The sequence below is a fragment of the Triticum dicoccoides genome, chromosome 6A, assembly GCF_002162155.2.
Source record: "Triticum dicoccoides isolate Atlit2015 ecotype Zavitan chromosome 6A, WEW_v2.0, whole genome shotgun sequence".
Classification (NCBI taxonomy): Eukaryota; Viridiplantae; Streptophyta; class Magnoliopsida; order Poales; family Poaceae; genus Triticum; species Triticum dicoccoides.
The window spans coordinates 324,905,302-324,919,113 of NC_041390.1; positions in this window are offsets into that span (position 1 = coordinate 324,905,302).

A 13,812-nucleotide genomic window follows, 5' to 3' on the forward strand; every position below is an offset into this window, starting at 1 on the left:
ACCCTGTCGTTCTTGACGCAGCCGCTCGAACTGTTGAGTGGACTCGATACAGAACGAGAGCATTGCCAATAGTGGTAGGGCCCATTGCGTGCATGTTTTCCATACATAGGGCAAGATCGTCAAGGACGATAACCTTATATATAAAAAGGAATTACTCAAAGTCTTGCATCACTTAGCTTTTCTGCCACTCGTGAACGTTCGCCGCGTCCACCGAGGACGTCATTTGTTTGGTCGTCTTCTTGCTTGAAGTGACGACCATGATGAAGTTGTTGCTTCAACCATACCAGATTTTCACAACTGCGCACCCCCTACTTGGCGCGCTAGAGATGTCGGTGGGAAACGACACCTATGGGGTCACTTGGATCCCTTCTATGGTTGGCGGGTGCGGGGTTGTGCAAAGAGCGGGTCTGGCAGTCAGCACACAAATCGTCTACCCAGATTTGGGCCGTGGAGATGCATAAAACCCTAGTCCTACTTTGATGTATATTGGAGTGTTCTTGTGTTCTTGAACTAGCTACGGTGTCTCCCTAGTCCAAAAGAGCCGAATCCCCCTCCAGTACGCTTCAGTCCTCCTTTTATAGACAAAAAGGGGTCGCCACAGTGGCACACAGGAGGTGGAAAGGTGTACAGGGGCTGAGTCTATCCCCTGGCACTGTCAGACAAACGCATTTAATGTGTTGCTGACGTGCCCCTTTTGATTTATTTGGGACGGCAAATAAGCTCGTCCGAGCTGTCGTCGCCTCGCTTGTCTCCGACGCGCGTCCAAGCTAACGAGGCGTTGTAGCGCCACATTGGCTGGCTACTGGGCTGGCGCGATGGTGGAGCCTTCATGAAGATCTGGATGCCACCACGTAGGTGCTTGTTGAGTTGGTGTAGAGGCCGCGCGCTTCCACGCAGATGCCTGCCTAGCTGGTCGAGCTGGCAGCTGTATGGGGAGCGGCGGTGGAGTCTTGGCAGACGTGGGCCTGGCTGCGGCCCCGCAGGCGTCCTCGGCAAGTGTCTTGCCGAGGGCCCGGAAAGGGTCTCTCCGCTGCACCGCGGTCGTCCCCGGCAAGGATCTCGCCGGGGGTCTCGTGGATTTTCTTGGCAAGGATCTCGCCATGGATCGTCATCTTCTAGTTCTTATCTGATCTTGTGTATCTATGATCTCTATAAAGATCTGCATGCCACAACGGAGGTGCCTCCCAAGCCTTGGTTCCAATATGGTTGATGGTGTTGGAACCCCTTGGGCTCAAGGGTGGCGCGCTCTGCTGGCGTCAGGCAAGTTGCCCCGGCAAGGATCTTGCCGAGGCTGCGGAAGCCACCCCGACAAGGGTCTTGCCGGGGGAGTCCACCTCGCCCTCTTGCTCTCTTTGCGTCCCTGGTCTTGGTGTTGCTTTGGTCTTCTTGTGCTCCGGCATCCCTCCTCTGCCCTGCTTAGTGCGGTCATAGGCGCGGCTCTAACTGCCCATGCACAAGTAAAGGGGGGCAAAAGGAGACCCCCTATGTTGGTGGAAACGACACCTATGGGGTCACTGGGATCCGTTCTACGATTGGCGAGCGCGAGATTGTGCAAAGAGCGGGTCTGACAGGAAGCACACGTATCGTTTACCCAGGTTCGGGCCGTGAAGATGCGTAATACCCTAGTCCGGCTTTGGTGGATGTATTTGAGAGTGTTCTTGTGTTCTTGAGCTAGCTACCGGGTGCAACTTTGCCCAAAAGAGCTGAATCCCCCTCCTGGTCCCCTCGGGCCTCCTTTTATATGAAAAAGGGGTTGCCACAGGGGGACAGCAGGTGGAAAGGTATACAGTCGACAAGCCTATCCTCTGGGACCGTCGGACAAACTCACTTAATGCGCCGTCGACGTGCCCTCCTAACTTTATCGGGGACGCCAGGGAAGCATGTCCCAGCTGTCACCGCCTCGCCTGGCCTCGACACACGTTCGAGCTGATGAGGCATCGTGGCGCCACGTTGGCTGGCTGCTGGGCTGGCGCGGTGGTGGTGCCTTCATGAAGGGTCGCATGCCGCCATGCAAGTGCTTGCTGAGTCGGTGTAGAGGCCGCCCGTCGCTATGTAGGTGCCTGCCTAGCTGGTTTAGCTAGCAGCTGCTTGGGGACGATGGTGGAGTATTGGCTGGCGCGGGACTGGCAGTGGCCCTGCTGATGCCCTCGGCAAGGGTCTTGCCGGGGGGCCAGCAAGGGTGCTGCTGTGGCGTTGAAGTCGTCCCCGGCAAGGGTCTTGCCGGGGGTCTTGTGGATTTCCTCGGCTAGGATCCCGCTGAGGGTCGCCGTCTTCTGGTCCTCATCTGATCTCACATGTTTATGATCTTGATGAAGATTTACATGCCACCACAGAGGAGCCTCCCGAGCCTTGGTTCCAATTTAGTTGGTTGGGTTGGAGCCTGTGCGCTCAAGGGTGGCTTGCTCCGCTGGCATCGGGCAAGTTTCCCCGGCAAGGCTCTTGCCGGGGCTGCAGAGGCTGCCTTGGCAAGGATCTTGCCGAGGGAGTCCACCTCGCCCTCTTGATCTCCTACGTTTCTGGTCTTGGTGTTGCCTTTGTTGTTTCGTGCTTCGGCTTCTCTCCAACTTCCCTCCTCTGCCCTACTAAGTGTGGCCGTGGTGCGTGGCTCTGACTGCCCGTGCACAAGTAAAGGGGTCAAAAGAAGAGCCCCTACTTTTGTACACCGACACTTATAGAAACCAGCATGACTTAAGAAACTACGAACAACTTTTATATCTTTAGGACATGGCATTTTCTCAATTGCATCAACCTTATCTTTGTCCACTTCAATACCTCTTTCAGAAATTTTATGACCCAAGACAATGCCTTCATTAACCATAAAGTGGCACTTCTCCCAATTCAAGACAAGATTTGTTTGTTCACATCTCTGCAAAACTCGATCAAGATTGCTTAAACAAACATCAAAAGGCTACCCATAAATAGAAAAGTCATCCATGAAAACCTCAACAATCTTTTCACAAAAGTCAGAGAATATAGCTGTCATACATATTTGATAGGTAGCAGGTGCATTACATAAACCAAAAGGCATACGTCTATAACCATAGGTTCCAAAGGACAAGTAAAAGTGGTCTTTTCTTGATCAGGTTGAGAAATAGGTATTTGTGAAAAGCTAGAATATCCATCAGGGAAGCAAAAGTGTGTGTGCTTAGATAATCTTTGAAGCATTTGATCAATAAAAGGCAAATGGTAATGATCTTTTCTAGTTGCTTTGTTTAATTTTCTAAAAGCAATTACCATTCTTTAGCCTGTAACAATTCTTTGTGAATAAGTTCATTCTTATCATTAGGAACAACAGTAATACCTCCTTTCTTAGGAACACAATGAATAGGACTTATGCATCTACTATCAGCTATGGGATAGATTATACCTGCTTCTAGAAGTTTTAATATTTCCGTTCTTACCACTTCTTTCATCTTTAGATTTAACCGACGTTGGTGATTAACAATGGGTTTAGCATCAGGTTCCATATTAATTTTGTGCTGACATAGAGTGGGACTAATGCCCTTTAAATCATCAAGAGTATATCCAATAGCAGCTCGGTGCTTCCTTAGAACTTTCAATAATCTTTCTTCTTCATGTTCTGAAAGGTTATCACTGATAATAACAGGATATATCTTCTTTTCATCAAGATAAGCATATTTCAAAGTGTCTAGCAAATGTTTTAATTCAAACACAGGATCACCTTTAGGTGGAGGACAACCTCCTAGAGTTTCAATAGGAAAATTGTGTTCAAGTAGAGGACATTGTTCAAAGAAAATTTTATCTATTTCATTTCTTTCATGCATATGTAAATCATTTTCATGGTCTAGCAGATATTGTTCTAAAGGATCAGTAGGTGGTACAACAATAGAAGCAAGACCAATTAATTCATCCTTACTAGGCAATTATTTTTCATGAAGATTTGTACCAAACATGGAAAAATTAAACTCATGAGACTCATTACCAAAACTAACACCGTTAGTTTGTTTCTCACAATCTGTCTTAGCATTAACGGTGTTAAAGAAAGGTCTACCAAAGATAATGGGACAAAAGTCATCTTGTGGGGAACCAAGAACAAGAAAGTCAGTATGGTATTTTATTTTCCCACACAAGACTTCAACATCTCTAACAATCCCAATTGGTGATATTGTGTCTCTATTAGCAAGTTTAATAGTAACATTTATGTCTTCTATTTCTAAGGGTGCTATGTCATTCATAATTTCTTGATATAAGGTGTAAGGAATAGCACTCACACTAGCACCTATGTCACATAAACCATGATAATAGTGATCTCCTATTTTAACTGAGATGACAGGCATGCCAACAATAGGTCTATATTTATCTTTCTTATCAGGTTTGGAAATTCTAGCAGCTTCTTTACAGAAGTAAATAACATGCCCATCCATATCTTCTTACAAGAGATCTTTAACCATAGCAATACTAAGTTCTACTATAATCTGTTCATCGGATTTAGGTGTTCCAATATAGCTTTTGTTAACCATAGTTGAAACTTTAGCATGTTCCTTTATCCTAACAGGGAAAGGTGGTTTCTCAATATAAGCAGAAGGACAATTGGATCAACATTGTAAAGTATAGTTTCCTTTTTAACTAGTACTAGTTCTTTAATTTCTTCTTTAATAGGTGGGTGTTATTTAAACCACTTCCCCTTAGGGAGTTCAACATGAGTAGCAAATGATTCACAAAAGGAGGCTACTATCTCAGAGTCAAGTCCATATTTAGTGCTAAACTTTTGAAAAGCATCGGTATCCATAAAATATTTAACATAATCGTAGTCAAGTTTAATACCTGACTCTTTAACTTCGTCGAGTTCCCAATCTTCAGAGTTATGTTTAATTCTTTCCCAAAGATCCCGCCGGAATTGAATAGTCTTCTTCATAAAGGAACCAACACAAGAAGTATCAAGCGTGGTTTGATCATTACGAGAAAGCCGAGCATAAATTTTTTTGATAATAATTTCTCTTGAGAGATCATGATTGGGGGATGAATATAACATTGACTTAAGCCTCCCCCAAGAAAGAGCGATACATTCTTCTTCATGAGGCCAAAAATTATATATATAATTCCGATCACGATGAACTAGATGCATAGGATAAATTTTTTGGTGGAACTCCAATTTCAAACGATTCCAATTCCATGATCCAATATCATCGCATAGCCTATTCCATGCCAATGCTTTTCCCTTCAAAGATAAAGGGAAAACCTTTCTCATAACTTCATCTCCGGGTAAACCTACAAGCTTAAACAATCCACAAATTTGTTCTACATATATCAAGTGCATATCAGGATGTTCGGTTCCATCTCCTGCATAAGGATTAGCTAGCAGTTATTCTATGATACCCGAAGGAATTTCATACTCAATATTTTCAGTAGGTGCAGTAGGTTGATGGGTAGCTAATTTTGTTCCGGACAAGGTGAAGATACCCCGAACAAACCCCTCAAAGGATTGTTTTCCATAGTAACAAGTGACAATAAATTTCAGAACACTATATAAATGTTTCCTTACCAAATTCCACTTACCAAAGGTGCTTCACACCCCGACAATGGTGCTAGAAAATAGCCTTGATGACCCACAAGTACAGGGGATCAATTTTAGCTCTTTTCGATAAGTAAGAGTGTCGAACCCAACGAGGAGCCGAAGGAAATGACAAGTAGTTTTCAGTAAGGTAATATCTGCAAGTGCTGAAATTGTAAGTAGCAGACTAGTTTGATAGAAAGATAATTTTAACAGGCAAGTAACGATAATAGTAACAAAAGTGCAGAAAGGTAGCCCAATCCTTTTGAGGCAAAGGACAGGCCAAAATGCTCTCTTATGATAAGCAAAGCGTTCTTGAGGGTACATGGGAATTTCATCTAGTCACTTTCATCATGTTGATTTAATTCGTATTCGCTACTTTGATAATTTGATATGTGGATGGACCGGTGCTTAGGTGTTGTTCTTACTTGAACAAACCTCCTACTTATGATGAACCCTCCTGCAAGCATCCGCAAGTAAGAGAAAAGTATTAAGAATAAATTCTAACCAAAGCATTAAAGTTTTGGATTCAATCGGTCCCTTACGGAATAGAGCATAAACTGGGGTTTAAGTTTCTCTCACTCTCGCACCCCATCATCTAATTGCTACTCCACAATGCATTCCCTTAGGCCCAAATATGGTGAAGTGTCATGTACCTGTAGTCGACGTTCACATGACACCACTAACGGAATCACAACATACATACTATCAAAATATCGAACACATATCAAATTCACATGATTACTTGCAACATGATTTCTCCCGTGACCTCAAGAACAAAGGTAACTACTCACAAATAATAAACATGCTCATGATCAGAGGGGTATTAAATAGCATATTGGATCTGAACCTATAATCTTCCAGCAAATAAACCATATAGTAATCAACTACAAGATGTAATCAACACTACTAGTCATCCACAAGTACCAATCCATAGTTCTGGTAGCAAGATTGAACATAAGGGATGAACTACGGTTTGAGAAGAGATGGTGATGTTGAAGATGTTGATGGATATTTCCCTCCCCAAGATGGAAGAGTTGTTGGTGATGATGATGATGATGATTTTCCCCTCCGGGAGGTAAGTCCCCCCGGCGGAATCGCTCTGCCGGAGGGCAAAAGTGCTCCTGCCGAAGTTCCGCCTCGAGGCGGCGACGCTTTTTCCCGAAAGTCCTATCCTTATTTTTTCTAGGTCAAAATGATTTATATACCAAAAGATGGGCACCTGAGGTGGGTCGAGGAGGGCACAACCTACCAGGGCGCGCCTGGGCTCCCCGGCGCACCCAGGTGAGTTGTGCCCACCTGGTGGCCCCCCTCTGGTAGTTATTTGCTCCAATAATTCTTAAATAATCCGTAAAAAATCATTGTGAAGTTTTAGCTTGTTTGGAGTTGTGCAAAATAGGTGGCCTGACGTAGCTTTTCCAGGTCCAGATTTCCAGCTGCCAGAATTCTCCCTCTTGGTGTGTACCTTGCAAATTATGAGAGAAAAGTCATTAGAATACTCCAAAAAGCATTATTATGGATAAAAACATTGTAAATAACAGCAAGAAAATATAATGCAAAATGGACGTATCAGTCGTTGCCGCCAAGAAAGCTGGGAAAGGAGATGGCACGTACTGCAAGATCCACCAGACCAAGGGCCATGACCTTCAGGAGTGTTACTAGGTTGAGTAGCTTCTCATGAAACAGAGGGCATAATATGATAAGCGTGACAAGGAAAAAGGCCAGAATGCCACTGGCGGAAAGGGTAGAGGGGGTGAAGAAAATTGCCCCGGCAAACCCTTTCGGAACCAAGGAAAATGTGAGTGCGAAAGGGAATGAAGAGGAAACTAGTGAGCTGGAATTTCCGAAGGCCACTGACGCCCTATGCATTGATGGGGGTGCATCTTTGCACGCCTCCCACCGCCAGCTCAAGTGATGGGCACGAGAGATCAATGCCGCGGAGCTAGCGCCAGAGGTCCGGAAACAGCTCAAATGGCCCCACATGCCAATCATCTCTGATGAGGAGGATCACGCTGGTCGCACCACCGCGGTAGGATGCTTGCTATTGTTGGTCTCCCCAACAATTCACAACCTCGAGGTCACAAAGATGTTAGTGGATGGTGGGGCCAGGCTGAATCTGATTTCCCCGGCAGTCATCAACAAGCTTCAGATAGGAGAATAAGAGCTAGAGGTTACCGGCACGTTTCAAGTAGTTAACCCTAGCAGGAGCCATCCTAAAGGGAAGATTACGTTGCCGGTGACGTTTGGTCGAGAACTGAACTACCGTACAGAGAAGGTTGTGTTTGATGTGGTTGACCTCCCCCTGCCGTACAATGGGATTCTTGGACGCCCGGCCCTAGCCAAGTTCATGGCAGCATCCCACTATGCTATAACACTATGAAGATGCCTGGGCCACTTGGAGTCATCACTATCCCATCGGATGAGAAGGATGCAATTGTCTCCATGGACAAGATGTACCGGGATGCAGTCACAGCAGAGGCTGCGGCAGTAACAGCTCCTGCCAAAGAAAGCAAAGGAAAGAAGAGGGATTGTAGGACCTCCGGCAAGGAGTCCAGGAAGTGCGCCCACTCTGAGTGCACGACACCCATTGACGATGTGCCTGAGTGTTCCAACAGCAAGACATCCAAGGTTGCTGCACCTCAAGTGAAGAAGGTCCCGGCAGGGCTGGCTGGCATTGACGATACTTTCACCATCATCGCCACCCTTAATGACAAATAGGAAAGCATGCTCATTGCCTTCCTGCGGGTGAATATCAATGTGTTTGCTAGCAACCATCTGATATCCCTGGTGTTCCCAGGGAGGTAATCGAGGACCACCTTGTTGTCTGCTCACACACCCGACCTATCAAGCAGAAAGTACGGAAGCATGCCTTGGAAAGGCAGCAATTCATTGCCGAGGAAATCAATAAACTGGAGGCAGCTGGTTTGGTCAGAGGAGTACTACATCCTACATGGTTAGCAAATCCAGTGGTAGTCCGGAAGACAAATGGGAAATGGAGGCTTCGCATTGATTTCACAGATCTCAACAAGGCTTGCCCGAAGGACCCATTTCCTTGCCGCGCATCGACCAGATTGTAGATTCCACTTCAGGGTGTGATTTGCTCTCCTTTCTGGACGCGTACTCTGGATATCACCAGATCTTCATGTCCAAAGAAGATGAAGAGAAGACATCGTTCATCACCCCATGTGGTACGTACTGCTTTGTGTGCATGACATTCGGATTAAAGAGTGTTGGGTCCACTTTTGCAAGGGCGGTTCAGATTGGTTTTGAGCCATAGTTACACAGAAACATAGAAGCCTATATGGATAATATCGTGGTCAAAACCAAGGATAAGATCACTCTTATCTAGGATTTGGAGGAGACATTCGCTAATCTGCGCAAGATAAACTTGAAGCTTAATCCGAAGAAGTGTGTGTTTGGTGTCCCCTCCGGCAAGCTGCTTGGTTTCTTCGTGTCCCATCGGGGGATCGAAGCTAACCACAACAAGATCAAAGCCATTGAGCAGATCCAAGCCCCAAGGACAGTTAAGGATGGGAGGCACTTGACGAGATGCGTTTCTGCACTATGTAGATTCATTTCCAAGTCTGACGAGCGTGCCCTGTCATTCTTTAAAATTTTGAAGAATGCAGGGCCTATGAAGTGGACCCTGGAAGCAGATTAGCTCTGCTGGAGTTGAAGGCCTACCTATCGTCTGCGCCTACCTTGGTTGCACCCAAACCCCAAGAGCCATTGTTGCTATTCTTGGCGGCAACCAACCAAGTGGTCGGTGCGGCCTTGGTAGCACAACGAGAAGTGGATGAGGCACAAAGTTGGCAGATAACGGTAGAGTTAGAAAAGGATCAGAACAACAATGAGCACGGTAACAAGAGAAACCCCAAGGACGCGGCAAGGTAGAAAGTGGTGCAGCACCTGGTGTACTTCGTCAGCTCCTTGTTACAAGGGGCTAGATCGAGGTACTCTGGCGTGCAAAAGTTGATCTTTGGTCTCATTATGGCCTCAAGAAAACTACACCACTACTTTCAAGCCCATGAGATCACGGTTGTCACTCGTTTTCCATTGCAAAGGATACTCCGAAACCCTTAGGCTACCGGTAGAATAGTGGAGTGGGCTTTGGAGTTATCCAACTTTGGTTTGAAGTTTGAGAGCACATCAACTATTCATAGCAGGACACTGGCAGAGTTTATTGTAGAATGGACGCCAACCCCTAATGAGGAAGTGACAGAGACAGCTATTCCCGGCAAGGAATCACCCCAAGAATGAATTTTGTATTTTGATGGTGCTTTTCCCCTACAAGGTGTAGGGGCTGGCGTGCTTCTTGTTGGCCCCTTCGGGTAGCACTTGAAGTACGTCGTCCAAATTCACTTTTCCCGGGAAGAAGCCACCAACAATACAGCTGAGTATGAAGGGCTCCTTGTCGGGCTCAGAATTGCAGCAGAATTGGGAATCAAGAAGGTGATCATATGAGGAGATTCACATCTTGTGGTGAGACAAGTCAATAAGGATTATAAAAGCCCATTGATGGAAGGATACGTCGAGGAAGTGAGGATATTGGAGGACCACTTTGATGGGTTGCGAATAGAGCATGTACCCCGTGCGGAAAACAACATAGCTGATCACCTGTCAAAGTGTGCTACGCAGAAGCTTCCTGTGGAACTAGGAACTTTTGTTCTCCGTCTCTCTCAGCCCTCCATATCACCAGCCACAATGGACAAGAAAAGGAGAAAGTTGGACTACGGTAAGCCTCTCCTGATCGAGCCATCCGCTCCCGGCAGAGACCCTGCCGAAAACAACTCCTCACAGCCTACCGGACCACCCCCTCCATCCGGGCCTATGGACCCCGCGAACGAGGCTGGTGCTCCCGCAGCAGAGGAGGTGCAGCTAGTCCTCGTTGCCGAGCCCCAGGCTCGAACTTGGGCAAGGCACATCGTCCGCTTCCTCCAAACCGGAGAACCTCCAGGCAACCAAGATGAAGCTGAGAAAGTAGCTCGGAGGGCCAATATATATCAGTTTCTCGATGATACTCTATACAGAAGGAGGCCCATCAGTGTGAAATTTAAGTGTGTCTGCTGGGAGGATGGAAAGGAACTGTTCGCTGATATTCACATAGGAATGTGCGGCTCACACATTGGATCAAGGGCATTAGTTGGGAAAGCATTCCGGCAAAGATTCTATTGGCCTACAACCCTCCAAGATGCGGTAGAGCTCATCACGACATGTGAAGCCTGCCAGTTCTATTCCAAGAGAACACACATGCCTGCCCAAGCCCTACAGACAATCCCTTTATCATGGCCATTTTCGGTCTGGGGGCTCGATATCCTCGGCCCCTTCCCCCGAGCAATCAGGGGCTTTGAATTCTTGTTCGTCGCTATCGACAAGTTCACAAAGTGGCCGGAAGTGACTGCCGTGAGAAAGGTGACTGCTTAGTCGGCTATAAAGTTCTTGAAAGAATTGGTGTGTCATTTTGGAGTTCTGGCAAGGATCATCACCGGCAATGGCACCCAATTCATGAGCCACGCCTTCATGCAATATGTTCATACCCTAGGATGCAAGATCTCATTTGCCTCTATGGCACACCCCTGGAGCAATGGACAAGCTGAGAGGGAAAACACTGAAGTGCTACGTGGACTCAATACAAGAACTTTATATATGCTGCAGAAGCATGGCAGGCGGTGGATCGAGGAGCTACCGGTAGTTCTCTGGTCCCTCAGAACCACACTTAACTAAGCTACCGTGCAGACTCCCTTCTCCCTGGTCTATGGGGCAGAAGCATTTATCCCCATGGAACACATTTACGGGTCCCCTCGAGTGCTTGCCTACGATGAAATAGTGCAAGATCAGCACCGTCGTGACGATGCTGTGCTACTCGAGGAGAACCATCTCCGGGCTGCTACGCGTGTTGCACACTACCAGCAAGCCCTGTGTCGCTATCACACCTATAGGGTTCATGCCCGATCTTTTGAGGAAGGTGACCTTGTCCTTAGGCGCGTTCAGTCCGCCAAGGATACAAACAAGCTGTCACCGAAGTGGGAAGGCCCTTACCGGGTGGTACGAGTCACCATACCCGGTGCAGTCCATCTGGAGACCGGAGATGGCAGTCAGTTGCAAAACTCACGGAATATTGAGCATCTTTGCAAGTACTACCCGTAAGGTGCGAGGCTGCTGGGCACTGCCTGGCAGCCACCCTTTTGTACAGGCCTTGCCTCAGCTGCATGTAACCCTTTGTACAAAGTTGGGGTGATGACCCAGCGCTGTAGGTGGGTCCTCAACTAAGATTGCATGCATGCATCAGCACACCAAGATCACTGCATAAGCATTTCATGAGCATTTGCATATGCATATACATAGGATCGCATCCTGCATTCATTCTCATCTACATGAAGTTGCAGGTTCCTGCCATGAAGTTGGCTTCGACAAGGAACGAGAAGATTGCACATCACCATGATCCCCGGCAAGCCAAACAGATAAGTTTTACCTCTTGTCCATTAGTGTTTTGTAAAGCTATAACTTTCACTGGTACGCATCGGTGCTATACAAACAGTTTTTAAGCCCTTTCCACGATGGCATTTGGAACCGTCGCCTAGTGAGTGATGGCGATAGGGGGGTCCTTCCCACACAACCCAGAAACCGTCGGGGATAGGGAGCCTTGATGCATACAGTTGTCCCTATATAACCGTTTTCGATATCTCAAATATCCCAAACGCTTCATCCTTGCTACTCCTTTGTGTTCGCATTGCCATCGTAGTTGGAGTTTTGTGGTTTTACCTAAAACCAAACAAATTCCAGGCACGGGAGCTTTCTAGGCAGATTCTAGGCACGAGAGTTTTACGATGCCTGACACATCCCAAACAGTTCATGATTATGAACCGTGTATGTCGTGGAATTGTCACGGCAGATGTCCTAGTGAAAGGACTTAGTCGTGGAGCCATCGCAATGGGTTAGCTTGAAGGGGTTAAAACGTCCAGTTGTGATGGAATTTCTAGGGTTTCGATGACCAGGGAGCGAATCCGCTTTTCCTGGCTCTCAAGTTATTGTTTGTTGTCCCTAAACCACCGTCGGGTCGTCCCTTTATATACACAGGTAAACACTTGGTGTTTTACAGAATCCGGAGGCCGGCTCATACACGTGCCCGTCTCGGTTTCTACCTTTCCTTGCTTTACAATATAAGTTACATATCATATGGCGGTTTATATCTACGGGCCTTCATCCGCCATCGGGCCCTGGGCTTTCATGTAGATCTCCTCTGTAAAGCGTCATACCTCTTGTCTTCATGGGCTTCGAACATGACTAACTCCTTGTGGGCATAACCCGACCCCTCATGGCCGGTTTATACTTAATAGTAATATCCCCAACATTAGGCCCCAGATTGATTTGAACTCATTCATGTCAATCTTCAACATTTAGAAAAATTCCTCCTTCTGCACCCTCACGTAGATCTTGTAAATCGCCGTGATGTCATCATCCAGGTTCATAATAAACCGCCATGACGTCACCTATTGATTAAAACTGAAGATAACCTTCATTAATGATCCTCCAACAATCGAGGCTACAACTTTGCTACACATCCATTTTTGGGCTCCTCAATTTCCGCTCCTGTCGCTTATCTCTTTGTCGTATAAATAGGGCCAAGATTCCCTTTCCTTTCCTCATGTTGCCTCTTCGTCTCTCTTCTATCTCGCGTCGCCTCACCACCCGAGCGTCACCGCCATCGTCGACCTTCGCTTCTGCCTCAACTCCGGCCGCTGCATCACCCTGACTGTACCATAAACCCGCAGTGCCTCTCCGTTGTTTCATATCTTAAGTAAGTCATTCTTCCTTTCCTCTGTAGATTTTCTAGGGTTCGCGCGAGTTCATAGAGAACTTCATGGTGTTTTTCCCTTGTTCTTCATTAGATCCTATGAAATGAACTCCAAACTTGATGTACTTCCATGCGGTAGTAATGATAACCCTTATTTTGCCATCAAACCATGTTCTTTGTGCGCAAAAATCCGATATGGAACTTCACAAACTGCTCATGCACAAATCTTTTTAGGTCTAAATATTTTTCCTTTTCTTGACATGTGGTAGATCTAAAACTCCAATGTGAACCTATGAAGCCTGTTTTCCCTCACTTAGTCGTTTTTTTCTTCAAATCTGTACTTTCATCATCTGCATAGGCGGTTTATCCTTTAGAAAATAATCTGCCATATGCCATTAGTCCCCTCGTAAACTGCCAGTTGCCTTACCATTTATGCGGCTATATCTCCCACATTTCTAAGCATGACTTAGAGGCATAACCGCATTGAAAGCAATGTCGCAAGTGA